The 19,759-nt window shown below is 41.5% G+C and overlaps 1 protein-coding gene and 1 long non-coding RNA gene across 2 annotated transcripts in view; one reads left to right on the top strand and one right to left on the bottom strand.

The window, feature by feature from the left end:
- The window catches only part of kctd1 (potassium channel tetramerization domain containing 1), a 58,790-nt gene that overhangs the window by 10,463 nt on the left and 28,568 nt on the right, over nt 1–19,759 (top strand). The window lies entirely within an intron of this gene.
- Nucleotides 1–19,759, bottom strand: part of LOC133630861 (uncharacterized) — an 82,012-nt gene that overhangs the window by 59,101 nt on the left and 3,152 nt on the right. The gene's annotated exons all lie outside the window — the stretch shown is intronic.

Below are 19,759 nucleotides of genomic sequence, written 5' to 3'. Positions count from 1 at the left end.
CTTTGGTCAAAATGTTGCATAGATTGTGTTTTACTGATCATCTTCAAGTCGCTTTCTGACTGTCGCTTCAGGATGCGCCATTTTGTGGGCGTTCTTATTTACGTGGCTCACCTTCGACAGCGTCTTCTCCCCGTCATCTTTGTTGTAGCGGTGTAGCGTGCAAGGACGGGAGTGGAAGAAGTGTCAAAAGATGGAGCTAACTGTTTTAATGACATTCAGACTTTACTTAAATCAACAACAGAGCAGCATCTCCTTATCCGTGGCTCACTAGTGCAACAACTCCGAAAATGTGTCCCGTGAAAAAAACGTCCGACTGGAACTCTCTAATAACTAAAGTTCCGTGGGTGAATTATGTAAACTCACTACACTGATAGTTTTTAGTGCTTCCATAGTGAGATATAAGTTAGAACTTTACACTATATTAGAAATGGCAACAGCAGAGGGTGAATGCCTCATAACACAAAGATAGAGAAAAAGAAGAAGCTTATCGACTATGTCATCGGCACGGACTACAGTGGCGGATGTGCGCAAATTTTCAGGACTTATGCAGATCTCAAATACACATCAGCAGGTACCAGAAGGTAAGAAAAGTTGGTTTTGCATAATATTGGGGTTAGTGCGTCTGCCTCACAATACGAAGGTCCTGAGTAGTCGTGAGTTCAATCCCGGGCTCGGGATCTTTCTGTGTGGAGTTTGCATGTTCTCCCCGTGACTGCGTGGGTTCCCTCCGGGTACTCCGGCTTCCTTCCACCTCCAAAGACATGCACCTGGGGATAGGTTGATTGGCAACACTAGATTGGCCCTAGTGTGTGAATGGGAGTGTGAATGTTGTCTGTCTATCTGTGTTGGCCCTGCGATGAGGTGGCGACTTGTCCAGGGTGTACCTCGCCTTCCGCCCGATTGTGGCTGAGATAGGCTCCAGCGCCCCCCGCGACCCCGAAGGGAATAAGCGGTAGAAAATGGATGGATGGATGGAAAACGCCAGATAACATGTCTGCTAATGGGTGCCATTTTGCGGTCCTTATACACACACACCATAGTAATACTTGTATCTCTGACTACGCTAGCCGTAAAGGGCCGACAATCCATCAAGCGGTGCAAATTCAAAATCATAACAAAACATTTTGACAGATTTTTGAGTGACGTGTGTAATGTTCTTTATTTGGAACATTTAAAGTTTTGGTGTTGTTTACTGGCGTCATATTGCAGTCTACACGTATCTCTTATGTGTCACTACCATCTACTGGTCACACTTATCATTACACCATGTACCAAATAAAATTGTTTCGAGATCGGTAAGCACAACCAGAAATATTCCGTACATTAGGCACACCGGGTTATAAGGCGCACTGTCTGATTTTTGAGAAAATGAAAGGATTTTAAGTGCGCCTTATAGTCCGAAAAATACGGTACATGGCATGTACAGCAAACACTAAAGTCCGCCCGCACCGCGCTCTTTTCTGCTCCGTCAGAGACATTGACTAGGGATGGGTACCAAAACTCAGTTCCATAAGGGTACCGGTGCCGACATAAACGTTAGTAACCTAGACGGAAAAAAGTGCGCTAAATGAATGCAGACTGAGCCACCTGCAGCAAGTGCTTGAAGGTGATATTATGTGATGTGGCGTTCCGATAGAGGCACACAGAGTACAGAACAAAGCTCATTTTAAACGTGATTGTCGCCACAGGCACATAGTGCTGTGCCACAGGCACATAGTGCTATGCCACAGGCACATAGTGTTGTACCTCGACACTCGCCACAACACTTCCTTGTTATGCATAAGTCACGGCGAGGGCGTTGCAGTTAGGAACCCCTGGGATTCTGATACACACAATTTCTATTTTCTTTATTGTTACTGGTTTTACTACGATGCTGAATTTGTTACTTACCGTATTTTCCGGACTATAAGCCGCTACTTTTTTCCAATGCTTATGAAACAGTGCGGCTAATTTATTGACTTTTCTTTGCTAACAGCCATAAGGTTTTGTGCTCAACAAATAGATTTTATATTACACCGACAGAGACAATGAAAGGGTGTGTTATTGTTTGTGCTACGGCGCCATCTCTTGAATGAGTTTGTTCACTACAGATTGTGTGGATTGACAATATACTTTATGACAATATAAACATTTACAAATCCTTCGTACCGGTATATATCTGTGGTTTATATATATACTATGTATATATATGTCTTGGAGCTGTGTTTTATCCTTCCCTTGTTACTTCAAAGATGCTTGCAAGCTGCTCTTTTCGATTGTGTTTAGTCTGTTCTGTTGATGATTACAATAACAATAGCAATAACAAAGTTCACTTATTGCAGGAACAAGTAACAAAATACAGGACTTAAGGCATCAAGACAGAAATATTTTAGCTACACAGCCTCAGTTTCAAAACAAACCTTTTCAAAACATCTCTAGGGTGCATCACCCCATCACTGAACCTTGAACACACTGGACTTGTCTGACCTTGCCCTTTAAAGAGAATGAAGACTTCCCCAGAGTCATTCTTGCTCCTGACTGACCAGCCTATGTATTTGCAATATTGAGACCAACGCTGTAACAATTACCTGCAACCATTTTTGAATAAATTTAGTTAAATCTTGGGCAGCACGGTGGAACAGGGGTTAGTGCATCTTGGGCAGCACGGTGAAACAGGGGTTAGTGCATGTGCCTCACAATACGAAGGTCCTGAGTAGTCCTGAGTTCAATTCAATTCTGTGTGGAGTTTGCATGTTCTCCCTGTGACTGCGTGGGTTCCCTCCGGGTGCTACGGCTTCCTCCCACCGCCAAAAATATGCACCTGGGGATAGGTTGATTGACAACACTAAATTGGCCCTAGTGTGTGAATGTGAGTGTGAATGCTGTCTGTCTATCTGTGTTGGCCCTGTGATGAGGTGGCGACTTGTCCAGGGTGTACCCCGCCTTCCGCCCGAATGCAGCTGAGATAGGCTCCAGTACCCCCCGCAACCCCAAAAAAGGACAAGCGGTAGAAAATGGATGGATGGAGTTAAATCTTCAAGTTGACAAAATCCTTGGCTCTTCAACAATAGAACAGAAGCCTTATATCATTATGTTTCATATCCATTATTATTAGGAATGTGCCAATTGATTGGCTACTGATCAGTATCGGCAGATTTCCGTGTGAAAGTATGTGATCGCTTTTGCAGATTAATGCTTTTCAATGCCGATCCTTAACGCTGATCCCCTCTGGCAGACAGATCTGGTTATTAATCGCATAAACTAGGTGTGTTAGTTTGGTTTCTCAAAAGCCAAACATGATCAGATTAAGGTGTGTTCATGGGTTGTAGGATGCTTCTTTAAAGGCGAATTATTTGGGAAATCAGACTAATTTAGTGGTATGGTATGGTGTGGTGTGGTATGCACTTTACTGTCATTGCACAAGTACAATGAATTTTAACTTTACGGCGCCCCCTAAAACGTGGGGAAAGATTAATTTTAAAAAGTCGATCTCAGACTGGGCTCCTATAGGGGCAAGGGGCAGAGACTGGGGCCGAGAAAAAAACTTGATAGCCGATGAGCACACATTAACATTTCACACAGAAACTACAAAACTTGCAACAGGGGAATCTTGAAGCAATAACTTTGCCAAGCTGTAGCCATGGGAAGCAATCAAGATTAGAATGGTTGTGATTGAGAGCAAGAAGAAATGTTAAACTTTTGACTCTTAATTGTCTATTTCTGGTCCTCAAATTCATCCTGCAAAGCAGACGGTCTGATGGTATCAAAAGCCACAAAAGTGAAAGCCCAAAGTTCTGCCAGCATCCTCCAAACATTCCTGGCAGCTTTGGGGCACCTTGAAGGGCTGCCAGCATATTCAAATTTGCAACGCCTACCCCCAATCATATGATATCCATATAGGTAGATATAAGCGTCATCGACTGAAAAGTGTCACCAGCCACGTGGCACTCCGCTTCTCTCAAGAATCCGTCATGTGTCCAGCAACAACCGTTCCGTCAAAACAGACCAAGATCTTATCAATTTTGTTGAGAGGCCAGTTGATCAATAAAATTGTTTCGTTTTAGTGCAAAAAGAGGCAACAATAGGCTGACCATATTCTGAAATCCCAAAAAGAGGACACATATATGCGTGCCAAGGCGGGCAGCACGCCAAGGCCGGGACTAGGTGAAAATTTGCCAATGATACTCGAACTTGCTTCATAAGTAATATATTTATTTAAATAAAGCATTTTTTCTCCTATGTTGACAGTAGTGTTGGCGCTAGGAATTTTTGGGACCCCATCAAATCATACAAATGGGGTCCCACAATAAATTTTTGGGGCACCACTTTTTTGTAAGCGTTTTGAAAACAAATGACAAATGTATGCATTATCCTGTTATATCTCACATTCTATGTTGTGTTTTGGAAAAAGGTTGTCATAAATGAGCTCTCGCCCTGCACAGCTGTTTTGGGCTTTGTAGTGTCGATATGGGCTTGTAGATCTTTATTTGCCACAGATATACACGTTCCTGCTTTGCACACAGTGCATTCTGCTTCCCATGTGTCACGGCCAGGACCAAAACACAAATACAAATGTATGTCTCCACTCACTAGCTCTCTCGCTCTGTGTCTCTGCCCCTCCCTCACGAATGTTTCTGCGTGCGCACCTTCACAGCTTGTTTTGTTTACCCCTTCTTAACTTAACCCTAGAGTCTAGGGTCGGCAACCTTTATCACTCAAAGAGCCATTTTGACGAGTTTCACAAATGAAAGAAAACAATGGGAGCCTCAAAACTCTTTTGAAATGTAAAATGAAATAACACTGTATATAAAGCTTTTTATTGCTTCGTGCTGTTTTAACCAGGGGTCTCAGACACGCGCCCCGGCCCGCACTTTAATATGACAGTTTAAGTTGGTGCGGCCCGCGAGATTTACATGAATGGCGTTCAACAGCGTCATAGTTGCCAATCCTCCCACTTTTCCCGGGAGACACCCGAATTTTGGACGTGATGGCACTGTCTTTAGCGCCCTCTACAGTCTGCTTAAATAGCTTACCTACTCGGACACATGTTGAATGCATCTTCTGCTTGCACTCGAACGTGACAGCAAAGCTTACTTGGTCAGCAGCCACACAGCTTACACTGACGGTGGCCGTAAATAACAACTTTTACACTGTTACGTTACAAATATGCGCCACACTGTGAACCCACACCAAAAAAAATGACAAATGCATTTTTGGAGAACATCCACACTGTAACACAACATAAACACAACACAACAAATACCCAGAATCCCATGCAGCACTAACTCTCCCAGTCTACATTATACGCCCCCGCTAGCACCAAACCCCCCCCACACATCAGCAGATATCAATATGTATAAACGGTCTAATTTGGTTAGACAGTCTAATTCTACAGACTAAGTCTGTTTTTTCAAATGAATTATAGTCAATCAATCAATCAATCAATGTTTATTTGTATAGCCCTAAGTCACAAAAGTCTCAAAGGGCTGCACAAGCCACAACGACATCCTCGGCACAGAGCCCACACAAGGGACGTCGATGTGAATGACTATGAGAAACCTTGGGGAGGATCGCATATGTGGGTAACCCCCCCTCTAAGTACAGTCCCTTGTGGATCCAACATAACAGTGAGAGTCCAGTCCATAGTGGGGCCAGCAGGAGACCATCCAGAGCGGAGACAGGTCAGTAGCGCAGAGACGTCCCCAACCGATGCAAAGGCGAGCAGTCCACCCCGGGTCTCGACTCTGGACAGCCAGCACCTCATCCATGGTCACCAGAACCGAAATAACCCGGCGAGGGGGCAAAGGAGAAATGAAAACGGCAGATCAACTGGTCTAAAAAAGGGGGGTCTATTTAAAGGCTAGGGTATACAAATTAGTTTTAAGATGGGACTTAAATGCTTCTACTGAGGTAGCATCTCTAACTGTTACCGGGAGGGCATTCCATAGTACTGAAGCCCGAACAGAAAATGCTCTGTAGCCCGCAGAATTTTTTTGGGCTCTGGGAATCACTAATAAGCCGGAGTTCTTTGAACGCAGATTTCTTGCCGGGACATATGGTACAATACAGTCAGCAAGATTGGATGGAGCTAGATCGTGTAGTATTTTATACGTCAGTAGTAAAACCTTAAAGTCGCATCTTAAGTGCACAGGAAGCCAGTGAGCACTATTGACAGTTTAACAATATCAGCACAATATTTAAACTTTTCTCTTTTATTACATACATATGTTTACGCAAAACAAAGTCAATGGTACACGCTAACTAAACAAAATCTATCTATTAATCACTGGAATAATTTTAGCCCACAAATTCCTCCTGTGTCCAGGGATATGTTCTCAGAATTGATAAACATTAACAAAAACAATTAAAAAAACGATTTTGAGAAAATAAACATATCGATCTAATAATTCTAGTATTACCCTATAGTGTCGACGCCACCAAATTATGAATGGATCCGCCTCCTCTTACGTGTTAGGTACTGACTGAGACAATGCTGACATACCAACAGCTGTCCTTATATGATCCTCTCTGGAGACCAGTGATTCTCAAACTGTGGAAGGTATGCCTACACATACAGCATCTTTTGGACCAGGCCTGGGCAATTATTTTGACTCGTGGGGCCAAATTTAGAGAAAAAAATGTGTCTGGGGGCCGGTATATCTGATTTTTAGGAACACTAATACAAAACCTCACAATAATGTCTGATTGAATGCTCCATATGCCAAATAATCACTTGTTTTATTGTTCTACATAGCGTGTAATGTTACAGTGGCCAAAAATACTAAATATACGTGGTAAATAAAACATCTGCTTTGTTTTAATAAATACTTCGGCCTACTATGCTACTGTATTTTAATGCTGGTCATTATGGTGGTACTTGGAAAGTCAATTGTTCTTTGAGTTTGAGAACCACTGATGTAGCAAAAATGTCTGAGTCTGCATATCCCAAAATATTTCTTAAGTAAATCATTGAATATTGTTCTAATGTGTGGCACCTTGAAAGAAGAATATGTTGATAGACAGTATAAAAGTAACATGTCCTTCTTCACACGTTATTTTTGCGGTAAAATTCGCAATTTTGGAAAAAAAATGGCAATTATCGCACAGACCTATAGGGTACTAAAAATAAATCCGATATTAGCCAGAGAGGATCGGCGTTTTGATCGGCACTGAAAGGCGTTCATCGCCATTGATCGAACACGTATTTTTTCCATGCAAGTTGGCTTTTCGATCGGCACATCCCGAGTTACTGTAAATCCTGTGTAGACTGTGTGCACAATAGGGTTGTACGGTATACTGGTACTGGTATAGTAGGGGTGTAACGGTACGTGTATTTGTATTGAACCGTTTCGGTACGGGGGTTTCGGTTCGGTTCGGAGGTGTACCGAACGAGTACACATGCTAGCAGCGACCGGGCTAGGACAACATGTAAAAGCCAGAGCTGGAAGACCCTCCTGCCTCGTTAAGATCTCCTGTTTGGGAACAATTTGGCTGCACGATGCAACAATGGAGGACGGAGGTTTGCCGACATTGTTCAGCAGCTGCTTCTGACAACACGTCAAACATGTGTTGCACCTTTCCTGCTTCCGGCTCCCAGACCGTAGTCGAGGAGCGCAGGGGAGACACTCCTCCAGGGCCGATGTATTCTCGGGGGCAACACCCTTCACTCTACCCGGCAGTGGGTCTCCACAGCTCCGGACTCCAGGGTAAATGACGAGTCCGGCGATTAGTTGCAAATCGTGGCTTTATTGAGGTCTTGCACACACTCATGCTACCGCTCCCTCACCTCGCTCGCCCACACACTCACCTCACATGCTGTCACATATTAAAGGGCCACACACACATACGCTACTCTCATAACACACGCTAACCCATTTGAAGCGTCACCACCGCATTCAAGCAGCCTCTCCTCGGCGAGTCAGGCAGGGCTAAAGCAATAACAAATGTTTTAATAGCAGCATATACAAGTCCATATTGCATTAAGACTAGATTTTGACCCACTTCTATGGTGGAAGAACAATGAGCCCATTTTTCCTCTTACTGCCAAGTTAGCCAGGCTGAGCAACAACTTGAGGCAGTTTAATGTTGATTAACGTGGAACCCGACAAACAAGTTGAAAAACTTATTGGGGTGTTACCACTTAGTGGTCAATTGTACGGAATATCTACTGTACTGTGCAATCTACTAATAAAAGTCTCAATCAATCAATCAAAAAAAGCACTTTATATGTAGAAAAGTTTTGTTAAGAAAGCATTCTGAGCCTTATCTTATTTAGTTTTTATTTGATATATGTTGACCACATTAACCCTGGCAATGAACCCTGTGTGTATATGTATGTTATGCCATTATTTACAAATTTGGTAAATAAATAACCAAAAAATGTATATTTTGTTGTTTTCTTACTGTACCGAAAATGAACCGAACCGTGACCTCTAAACCGAGGTACATACCGAACCAACATTTTTGTGTACCGTTACACTCCTATGGTATAGTATCACAGTACTAATGAATTGAAAACGGTACAATACTCGGTTTGAAAAGTACCGGTTCCCGGGCATGACGTCACGTCGTCACGTTGTGACATTGCTGCTTTTACAAGCGGAGGAGCATGTTCAGCAGCGCACAATCACAGAGTACTTACAAGCAAACACATTGTGTAGACAGAAAAGGGAGAACAGATGCATTTTTGCCTAAAAACTGAAGATAAATAATAAAATAAAGGTGATGTTATAACACTGACACGCCTTCAGGAAGAGGTGCTTTAAGACATGGCTAGCTAACTAGCAGTTAACATCCATCCGCAGTCGGCAGTGTTTTAGCTACTTCTAAATCACTAATCCTCGCCTCCATGGCGACAAATAAAGTGAGTTTCTTACAAGTATCATCCCTGCAGGACGAGGAATAGCTAAACATGCTTCACTACACACCGTAGGAGGATACAATAGTTAGCACCCCTGAATGTAAACAAATGCCATGGGTGGATCTACACCTAACATCCACTGTAATGATACCAAGTACTATAGCATATCTAGTCGATACTACTATGATTACATTGATATTTTTTAAATGGGTTATGGTAAATGGGTTATACTTGTATAGCGCTTTTCTACCTTCAAAGTACTCAAAGCGCTTTGACACTATGGCCAAATTCACCATTCACACACTGATGGTGGGAGCTGCCATGCAAGGCCCTAACCACGAGCCATCAGGAGCAAGGGATAAGTGTCTTGCTCAAGGACACAACGGACGTGACTAGGTTGGTAGAAGCTGGGGATCGAACCAGGAACCCTCAGGTTGCTGGCACGGCCACTCTCCCAATAGCACCACGCCGTCACAAAATCTTTTTTCCTTTTTTAAAAATTCATATTATGTTTATAAACTCAGGAAATACGTCCCTGGACACATGAGGACTTTGAATATGACCAATGTATGATCCTGTAACTACTTGGTATCGGATTGACACCTAAATTTGTGGTATTATCCAAAACTAATGTAAAGTATCAAACAACAGAAGAATAAGTTATTACATTTTAACAGATTTGTAGATAGAACATGTTAAAACGGAAAATAAGCAGGTATTAACAGTAAATGAACAAGTGGATAAATAATACATTTTTACAGCTTGTCCCTCATAATTTTGACAAAATATAATGATAAATGACACAATATGTTACTGCATACGTCAGTAGACAAATTAGGAGCCTTTCTTTGTTTACTTACTACTAAAAGACAAGTTGTCTAGTATGTTCACTATTTTATTTAAGGACAAAAATGTTCTTCAATTGCAATAATAAACATACACTATATTGCCAAATGTATTTGGCCACCCATCCAAATGATCAGAATCAGGTGTCCTAATCACTTGGCCCGGCCACATGTGTATAAAATCAAGCACTAAGGCCCCGTTTACACTAAGGTTATCCAGGGTAAATCACACCTAACCTTACCTGTGTCAACACACAACAATGCCACCGTTTAAGACCCCCGACCCCCTCCGTCTACTGGCGCAACGCGACCTAGTACGCATGCTTGGAAAATGCACACGTCATAGTCATCTCCAGTGTTGCTTTGTGTGCAAGTTCTTAAATGTAACTTATCTGAACAATATCCAGTGTTGTGGTATATCAATTAACTGGAATCCAGTGTGCTGTGGGGCCCTATTGTAGTGAACAGAGGTGGGTAGTAACGCGCTACATTTACTCAGTTACATCTACTTGAGTAACTTTTGGGATAAATTGTACTTCTAAGAGTAGTTTTAATGCAACATACTTTTACTTCAGTATATTTATAGAGAAGAAACGCTACTTTTACTCCGCTACTTTTACTCCGCTACTTTTATCTACATTCAGCTCGCTACTAATTTTTATCGATCTGTTAATGCACGCTTTGTTTGTTTTGGTCTGTCAGACAGACCTTCAAAGTGCCTGCGTTTCACCAAATACAGTCAATGGTGACGTTTCACTCCGTTTCACCAATCAGATGCGGTCACTGTTGACGTTTGACTCCGTTCCACCGATCAAATGCAGTTACTGGTGACTTTTGACTCCGTTCCACCAATCAGATGTAGTCACTGGTTACATTGGACCAATCAAACAGAGCCAGGCGGTCACATGACCTGATTTAAACAAGTTGAAAAACTTATTTGGGTATTACCATTTAGTGGTCAATTGTACAGAATATGTACTGTACTGTGCAATTTACTAATAAAAGTTTCAATCAATCAATTAAAAATGTGAAGGAAAAAAGACACTTTTATTTCAACCGTACATCCCGTCAAAAGCCTAATGACTGACTGCACAGTTCCTGTCTTAACAATAAAAGCGCCACTCCATCGCGCCTGCGCTTACAAAATAAGAGTCTCCGAAAGCCAGCGCAAACAAGCTAGCAAGCTACGGAGTTTGCCGCCAATGTATTTCTTGTAAAGTGTATACAAACGAATATGGAAGCTGGACAAATAAGATGCCAAAAACCAACCACTTTCTTGTGGTATTAGACAGAAAGGAGGAACTTTTTTTCTCCTTCATTTGAAAACGTGGACGTTATCAGCACTACTGTCTGACTCCAATCAATGCAAGTCATCAGAATCAGGTAATACACCAACTTATATTTTTGTCTTCATGAAAGAAAGGAATCTATATGTTAAACATGCATGTATATTCATTAAAACACCTTTAACATGTAAACAAAAACGGCTAAATAAATAAATATAAATTATATACTGTATATATCAATATATCAATGTATATATATATATATATATATATATATATATATATATATATATATATATATATATATATATATATATATATATATATATATATATATATATATATATATATATATATATGTGTGTGTGTATGTTACTCATCAGTTACTCAGTACTTGAGTAGTCTTTTCACAACATAATTTTTACTTTTACTCAAGTAAATATTTGGGTGACTACTCCTTACTTTTACTTGAGTAATAAATCTCTAAAGTAACAGTACTCTTACTTGAGTACAATTTCTGGCTACTCTACCCACCTCTGGTAATTAATCACACCTGAGCCATCATAAATTAATCAAATCTTTATTAGACACGTAAACAATGTGATAAAGAACATTTTACATCAATCAAACTAGGCATCTAGATATCTAGTCAGGACACTCCTCACTCTTTTGGCTTCACCTTCATTGTCCATTGGTTTTTGGTGACTTTATATACTCTGGACCTAAATGTTGAGTCCGTGACATACATGGCGGACAATAACTGATACAGGCTGCTTTGCCAGTCCAAAAGCATTCGCCGTTTTCCTCGACGGCCAGATAATACAAAGCACACGCTACCTTTTTTATCACATCCACGGGAGCTTGCATTCTCGTTGTCTCTCTTTCGACAATTGATTGAATGATTGAAACTTTTTTTAGTACATTGCACAGTACAGTACATATTCCATACAATTGACCACTAAATGGTAACACCCAAATAAGTTTTTCAACATGTTTGAATCGGGGTCCATGTAAATCAATTCAAGGTAACAAATGGACAAAGTTTTTCACTAAGTAGAAACACAGCTGACCTGGCCGGACATTCGAAAGTTTTCTTGCTGTCTGAGAAGTGTTGTATACGAAATAGCTGCAATCTCTTTCTCTTAAGGTATTCATGTGTGATTTCCACAAGCATCTGCACATGTAGAAGAATGAGAAACATGGGTATGTCTGGATGACTCGCCTTCATATTTTCAGTGTTTACCTCTTAGTTACGAAACCGCTTTATTATGAAGCTGGCTGTGGCGTGTTCTTTCTGATGTCACTTCCTGTGTGGGCGTGGTCTTTCTGGCGTCACTTCCTCTCCGAACTCACTTTGTAAACGATCAATGAGTCCATACAAAGCTAAGTGCTGGAGATTCAAGAATTACACGGCTGACTTACCCGTGTGAAAATTTGTCCGAGGAGGGGATCCTTAAACGTTGGTTTAGTGTGGCTGAAACGACGCATAGGCTAAATAATTATTAGTTTAAGGGGTTAAACGACTTAGTGTAGACATGGCCTTAGGCATGGAGACTGTTTCTACAAACATTTGTGAAAGAATGGGCCGCTCTCAGGAGCTCAGTGGTTTCCAGCGTGGAACTGTCATAGGATGCCACCTGTGCAACAAATTCAGTCGTGAAATTTCCACGCTCCTAAATATTCCAAAGTCAACTGTGGGCTTTATTATAAGACAATGGAAGAGTTTGGGAACAACAGCAACTAAGCCACCAAGTGGTAGGCCACGTAAACTGACAGAGAGGGGTCAGCGGATGCTGAAGCACATTGTGCAGAAAGTCTTTGCACTGTCAGTTGCTACAGAGCTCCAAACTTCATGTGACCTTACAATTAGCCCACGTATAGTACGCAGAAAGTATCATGGAATGGGCTTTTATGGTCGAGCAGCTGTATCTAAGCCATGCATCACCAAGTCCAATGCAAAACATTGGATGCAGTGGTGTAAAGCACGTCGCCACTGGACTCTAGAGCAGTGAAGACACGTTCTCTGGACTGATGAATCACACTTTTCTATCTGGCAATCTGATGGACGAGTCTGGGTTTGGAGGTTGCCAGGAGAACGCTACATTTCAGACTGCATTGTGCTGAGTGTGAAATTTGGTGGAGGAGGAATTATGGTGTGGGTTGTTTTTCAGGAGTTGGGCTTGGCCCCTTAGTTCCAGTGAAAGGAACTTTAAATGCTCCAGGATACCAAAACATTTTGGACAATTCCATGCTCCCAACCTTGTGGGAACAGTTTGGAACGGGCCCCTTCCTCTTCCAACATGACTGTGCACCAGTGCACAAAGCAAGGTCCATAAAGACATGGATGAACTTGACTGGCCTGCACTGAGTCCTGACCTGAACCCGATAGAACACCTTTGGGATGAATTAGAATGGAGACTCGACCAAAATCAGTCTGTGACCTCACCAATGCGCTTTTGGGAGAATGGTCTCAGAAGAGTTGAAGCTGCAATAGCTGCAAAAGGTGGACCGACATCATATTGAACCCTATGGGTTAGGAATGGGATGGCACTTCAAGTTCATAAGTGAGTCAAAGCAGGTGGCCAAAAAACTTTTGGCAACACAGTGTATGTTTAATGTACCCTAAGATGTTGTGTTAAAATAAAGCCAATTATGCCATTTTTTGTGGTCCCCTTTATTTAGAAAAGTATCGAAATACATTTTGGTACCGGTACTAAAATATAGGTATCGGGACAACCCTAGTGCACAAACAGGAATACTGCTCTGTATTTCATATAAAATACATGTAAGGTAATAAAAACAATGCCATCTGGTGGGGCACAGATTGGATTTGTGTGTGATGAGTTGGTTGTTAGCTGAATTGCAGCCTTATGCAGTGTGTGTGTGTGTGTATGTGTGTGCGTGTGCGTGTTCTTGTATTTCTACCCTTCTTGAGACATCAACAGGGAAAAGTACCTTCCATATGAGGACCGGCGAACAAGTTAGGTCCAAAATCATGGTCCCAATACAGAAAACCATTGCATCTAATAGAGAGCCAAATACTACAGTCTGTGACTATTGCTCCTAAGTCAGGATTTTTTGTTGATTTAATGTGCATACAAAAGTAAACATTGACAGGTGCAAAGGCAGCAATATATGATAGAACAAGACGGCGGCTAAAGAAGGACTTCCCTATTCATCCCCGAAAAAACCCGCCACGTGAACAGCTGATTTTACGACTTCCGGTGCTGACGTAAGACAACCCGCGTCCCATATGTGACCATAGGATGAACAAAAACACTACGGTACTAAGACTATAGTGGTCATTAACAGTTAGCTTCTACAGCTGGGTTGCCCAAAGTGCGGCACAGGGGCTATCTGTTCAAAATTAAGGAAGTCCCAAAAAGGAGGGATTTTTCAAATTGACTGTGTGTCGGTTTTAAAAATGCTCCCCCTCTGGTCAACGTATGAAATAACAAGTGTGTGTAAAAATTTGAAGTGCTCCCCCTCTGGCCAACATATGTATAACAAGTGTGTCTAAGGAATTGAAATGCGCCCGCTTTGGCCAAAATGTATTCAAAAAAATAAAAAAATATGCATATAGAGACATACTGTAATATCTTGAAGTAAATAATGAAGATTAAAAACTAATTACAAACAAACAATTCAACAACAACAAAATAACTAAAAGCAGTCTTTTTATTACAATGTGTCGACTTTTTTCTTATATAATTGGGAACAATTTCTCATATTCTTTCTGTTTCTGTAATATTGCAATATTTTCTTGTAAAATTATTACTTTTTTTAATGTAAAATTATTACTTCTCACTGCAAAATGGTGACATTTTTCATATAAAATTCAGAATTTTATCACAAAACCCCCTATTTTTTTTGTAAAATAGTCACATTTTTTGAGTAAAATTATGACTTTTGTCATAATTTGTCATAGTCTGTCAAAATTAAATTGAAAGTTTTCTTATAAAATTGTGACTTTTGTCGAGTAAAACTACGACTCTTTTCATAACATTGCCAAAATGTTAAGCTTTTCTTGTAAAATTGTGACTGTTATGAATACAATTCCAACTTGTATCATGATATTGTGCAAATGTTCAGTTTTTCTTGTAAAATGTTGACTTGCGTTGAGTAAAATTATGTTTTTCTTGTGAAACTGACCTTTTTCTTGTGAAATTCCAACTCATTTTTCACAACAAGCTTTTTTATATTTGTATAGCATGTATATATTATTACTGTTGTAAATGAGTGATGAGCTCAAACACAGTTCAAACATTGAGCATTTTAAGAAATTGTACAAATCTAATATTCTGGTTCGGTATAGTGATGTCTAGGCTTATTTTGAATGTGAGTATTGATGACTTATATGACTTATGGTATATTGATAATTGTAAGCACATAGTTCTGGGCAAATTGCATTATGTGGATCCAGATGAATTTGATAAAATATGGTTCCGAGGAAACTGGATATTAATTAAAAGTAACTGTGTAAAAAAAGGGGTGGATTCAAAAAGTTTATACTTCTTCCTTTCAATCAATCAATCAATCAAAGTTTACTTATATAGCCCTAAATCATGAGTGTCTCAAAGGGCTGCACAAGCCCACATCAGGGCAAGAAAAAAACTCAACCCAATGGGATGACAATGAGAAACCTTGGAGGGGATTGCAGATGTGGGGTCCCCCCCACCCCCACTCCCCTGGGCGACCGGTGCAATGGACGTCAAGTGGATATAGCATAATATTGTGAGAGTCCAGTCCATAGTGGATCTAGTTAATAGTGTGAGAGTCCGGTCCATAGTGGGGCCTGCAGGAGATCATCTTGAGTGGAGACAGGTCAGCAGCGCAGACACGTCCCCAACTGATGCACAGATGAGTAGTTCACCCTGGGTCCCAACTTTGGACAGCTAGCGCCTCATCTTTGGTCACGAATCTGTGCCCCCCCCTCTCCTTCGTGGAGAGGGGGGGCACAGATTCGGAAAAGAAACGGCAGATCAACTGGTCTAAAATGGGGGTCTATTTAAAGGCTAGAGTATACAAATGAGTTTTAAGATGGGACTTAAATGCTTCTACTGAGGTAGCATCTCTAACTGTTACCGGGCGGGCATTCCAGAGTACTGGAGCCCGAATAGAAAACGCTCTATAGCCCGCAGACTTTTTTGGGGCTCTGGGAATCGCTAATAAGCCGGAGTTCTTTGAACGCAGATTTCTTGCCGGGACATATGGTACAAAACAATCACCAAGATAGGATGGAGCTAGACCGTGTAGTATTTCATACGTAAGTAGTAAAACCTTAAAGTCGCATCTTAGGTGCACAGGAAGCCAGTGCAAGTGAGCCAGTATAGGCGTAATATGATCAAACTTTCTTGTTTTTGTCAAAAGTCTAGCAGCCGCATTTTGTACCATCTGTAATCTTTTAATGCTAGACATAGGGAGGCCCGAAAATAAAACGTTACAGTAATCGAGACGAGATGTAACGAACGCATGGATAATGATCTCAGCATCGTTTGTGGACAAAATGGAACGAATTTTAGCGATATTACAGAGATGAAAGAAGGCCGTTTTAGTAACACTCTTAATGTGTGACTCAAACGAGAGAGTTGGGTCGAAGATAATACCTAGATTCTTTACCGAGTCGCCTTGTTTAATTGTTTGGTTGTCAAATGTTAAGGTGGTATTATTAAATATATGTCGGTGTTGAGCAGGACCGATAATCAGCATTTCCGTTTTCTTAGCGTTGAGTTGCAAAAAGTTAGCGGACATCCATTGTTTAATTTCATTAAGACACGCCTCCAGCTGACTACAATCCGGCGTGTTGGTCAGCTTTAGGGGCATGTAGAGTTGGGTGTCATCCGCATAACAGTGAAAGCTAACACCGTATTTGCGTATGATGTCACCTAGCGGCAGCATGTAAATACTAAAGAGTGCAGGGCCAAGAACCGAACCCTGGGGAACTCCGCACGTTACCTTAACATAGTCCGAGGTCACATTGTTATGGGAGACACACTGCATCCTGTCAGTAAGATAAGAGTTAAACCAAGACAAGGCTAAGTCTGACATCCCAATACGCGTTTTGATACGCTCTAATAAAATATTATGATCAACAGTATCGAAAGCGGCGCTAAGATCAAGAAGCAGCAACATAGATGACGCATCAGAATCCATCGTTAGCAGTAGATCATTAGTCATTTTTGCGAGGGATGTCTCCGTAGAGTGATTTGCCCTGAAACCGGATTGAAAAGGTTCACAGAGATTGTTAGACGCTAAGTGTTCATTTAGCTGCTGTGCGACAATTTTTTCGAGGATTTTCGAGATAAACGGAAGGTGGGATACCGGCCGGTAGTTCACCATGAGGTCAGGATCGAGGTTAGGTCTTTTGAGTAGAGGATGAATAACCGCTTTTTTGAATGCTAGGGGAACAGTACCAGAGGAAAGTGATAAGTTTATAATATTTAACACTGATGGACCTAATAAAACAAAAAGCTCCTTGATAAGTTTCCCAGGAATTGGGTCAAGTAAACATGTTGTTTGTTTTGTCCCATTTACACATTTTAACAATTCCTCCAATGTTATTTCATCAAAGAGGGAGAAACTATTTTGGAGGGCAGTGTCCGTCGTATATACAGTCGTATCTGTGTTAATAGAACCCAGTTGTAGCTGAGATGCATTGTCTTTAATCTCTTTTCTAATGATTTCAATTTTCTTATTAAAGAAATTCATAAAGTCATCTGCTGAGTGGGTGGAGCTACTGGGAGGAGTCCCTTGTTGAGTTAGCGATGCTACTGTACTAAACAAAAATTTAGGATCATTTTTGTTGAGGTGGATGAGATTTGAGTAATATTTAGCTTTAGCTGAGGTAAGCATGCGTTTGTAAGTTATTAAACTATCACTCCATGCTTGATGGAAAACCTCAAGTTTAGTCGCACGCCATTTGCGTTCCAGCTTTCCACATGATAATTTCTGGGCTTTAGTTTCTTCTGTAAACCATGGGGTACGCCTTTTAGGGGCCCTTTTTAGCTTTAGCGGTGCTACACTATCAATGGTGTCGCGCAGGGCGTCGTTAAAGTTGTTAGTGAGGTTATCAATAGAGCCCACATAATTTGGGAATGGTGCCATTACCGAAGGCAGTAGGTCAGTAAGAGTCGTCGTTGTGGCAGCATTAATGTTGCGGCTGCTATAGTAGTTATTATTATTATTATTATTAGTTTGTTGACAATGAGTCAGAACTTCAAATTTTATAAGGTAATGATCGGACATTACTTTAGTGTACGGGAGTATCGTAACTTTGGAGGTGGTGACACCCCTGACAAGCACTAGATCTATCGTATTACCGTTGCGATGCGTGGGTTCATTTATTATTTGTGTAAGACCACAGCTATCAATTATAGTCTGGAGCGCCACGCATGGAGGGTCCGATGGGGTATTCATATGGATGTTAAAGTCTCCCATTATGATCATATTGTCGGCGTGCGTCACTAGATCAGCAACGAACTCTGAAAATTCATTGATAAAGTCCGAATAGGGCCCTGGGGGGCGGTAGATGACAGCCAGGTGCAGAGGCAGCGGTGTGACAAACCTCACAGTAAGCACCTCAAACGAGTTATATTTATTATTTAGGTCCGAGGTAAGGCTAAAGTTTTTGTTGTATATTAGTGCAACACCCCCACCCCTTTTAATGGGACGGGCAATATGCGTTCCCGTATAGCCAGGAGGAGACGCCTCACCCAGCGCAAAAAAATTGTCTGATTTGAGCCAGGTCTCGGCTAGACCAACGACATCAAGATTGTTGTCTCTAATGACTTCATTAACTAATAACGTTTTGGAAGACAATGACCTTATGTTTAAAAAGCCCATATTATAGGTAGTGGGCTGTTTTGAGGAGTTTTTGTTGAAAGTATCCGTAGTAGCAATATTAATAATGTTACGTTTATTATGCGTAGTGCACTTTAAATAATTTCGACCATATCTAGGAATTGATATGACAGGAATTTTTAGATTGTTTGCCACCTCAGTAAAATGCATGTCCACCTCTGACGCAGAAAAAACATTATGTGAGTTGTATATTATTCTAAGAGAATTGCTATGTGTGCAGGGATTATCCAGCCTGGCGCTGGCTAGTTCTAGCTTAACAGACTCCTTATTAGCGCTTCTTTGTGGATTAGCATTTAGCTTTTTCGTTAGCCCCGCTAACAACAACGCCTTTAGCTTTGTTGTTAGCCCCACCCGACATCCCCGCTTCTGCTTCCGAGCGCACCGCTTACGTCTCTTTCGTTGACGGTCTCCGCTGGTAGTGGACGCCGCTGCTTCAAAGGCCACTGCTGGATGTAGCTCGCGAAGAATTCCCAAGCTAGCGAGTAGGTCCACCGTACACGCATCTTTCAGCCCAAAATGGCCCGATCTCTCCACATCCAGAATCGTAAGTCGGTCGTAAGTGATCACGGAGTGAACACGCTGTGAGCCAGCCATGAAATTGACTGAATTGACGGGTATTTTTGCCAAATCGGTCTACACTTCCAGGAGCGCTCGCAAGAAGCTGCCGCCGTGAAGCGCCGCCATCTTGATTAAAAAAATATATATAAATAACCCACCAATAACCCGCCAATACAAATCAAACACCCACACAACACACTCAATCCCACAGCCCAAAGTACCGTTCACCTCCCCAAAGTTCATACAGCACATATATTTCCCCCAAAGTCCCCAAAGTTACGTACGTAACATGCACATAGCGGCACGCACGTACGGGCAAGTGATCAAATGTTTGGAAGCCGCAGCTCATGCGTACTCACGGTACCGCGTCT

The sequence above is a fragment of the Entelurus aequoreus genome, linkage group LG16, assembly GCF_033978785.1.
Source record: "Entelurus aequoreus isolate RoL-2023_Sb linkage group LG16, RoL_Eaeq_v1.1, whole genome shotgun sequence".
Taxonomy (NCBI): Eukaryota; Metazoa; Chordata; class Actinopteri; order Syngnathiformes; family Syngnathidae; genus Entelurus; species Entelurus aequoreus.
This window is presented reverse-complemented; position numbering and strand designations above follow the sequence as displayed.